Below are 805 nucleotides of genomic sequence, written 5' to 3'. Positions count from 1 at the left end.
CACACACACACACACACACACACACACACCAATACTATTTCCAGTAAAGTTCTAGACTGGATTTCAAAAGTGGCAGGAACGTTGGGACCGTTGTATTGCTGCACAAGGTAACTATTTCTAAGGAAATGATGTTTAAACTTAGGTAAATAAGTTATTATTTCATTAAACATTACTAGACCTGAAACTTTTTGATACGACCTCGTAACAGAAACAGAAAGAGTAGGCAAGAGCTGGGAAGTTGCAACCAAAATATACCAGAACATATTGGCGCTTGCTAGCGGAGAATCGAGACGTAGGGAAACATGCTGGAGTAAACAAATAAATGTGTTCAAGCTCAGATCATTCCATTTTTATTTAATTCTGGAATACTATGTCTCCTCCTTTTGAGATGGTAAGGTATATTTTTAGGGAGATTTAGTTGCTGTTTCTAGTAGACAGAGCGAGTGTACAAGAGACAGTCTGCATTTTATTTCAAAATTGGTGTCATAGAATACAGCATACTAGGTTGTCTGTCAAATAATTGTCAATTCAGATTCCATTTCCGTTAAGGTACAGTGTTCTCTGTGTATAGTATCTATTTCATTCCTATACGCCACATACCTATAAAGTGGTACCATCGGTAAATAATCGGTAAACGTTTTATTCACTTGTGCTGAGTGCAAACCTTCGCAGAGAATAATTAGTTGGTTGCATTCATATTCAACAGGGAGAGCGAGAGGGGGAGAGAGAGAGAGAGAAAGAGAGAGAGAGAGAGAGAGAGAGAGAGAAAGAAAGAAAGAAAGAAAGAAAGAAAGAAAGAAAGAAA

At 37.6% G+C, this 805-nt stretch overlaps 1 protein-coding gene across 1 annotated transcript in view; it reads right to left on the bottom strand.

Moving 5' to 3' along the window:
- Positions 1-805, bottom strand: part of LOC106868852 (MAM and LDL-receptor class A domain-containing protein 2) — a 54,841-nt gene that overhangs the window by 2,701 nt on the left and 51,335 nt on the right. The gene's annotated exons all lie outside the window — the stretch shown is intronic.

This window comes from Octopus bimaculoides, chromosome 7, assembly GCF_001194135.2.
Source record: "Octopus bimaculoides isolate UCB-OBI-ISO-001 chromosome 7, ASM119413v2, whole genome shotgun sequence".
Classification (NCBI taxonomy): domain Eukaryota; kingdom Metazoa; phylum Mollusca; class Cephalopoda; order Octopoda; family Octopodidae; genus Octopus; species Octopus bimaculoides.
This window is presented reverse-complemented; position numbering and strand designations above follow the sequence as displayed.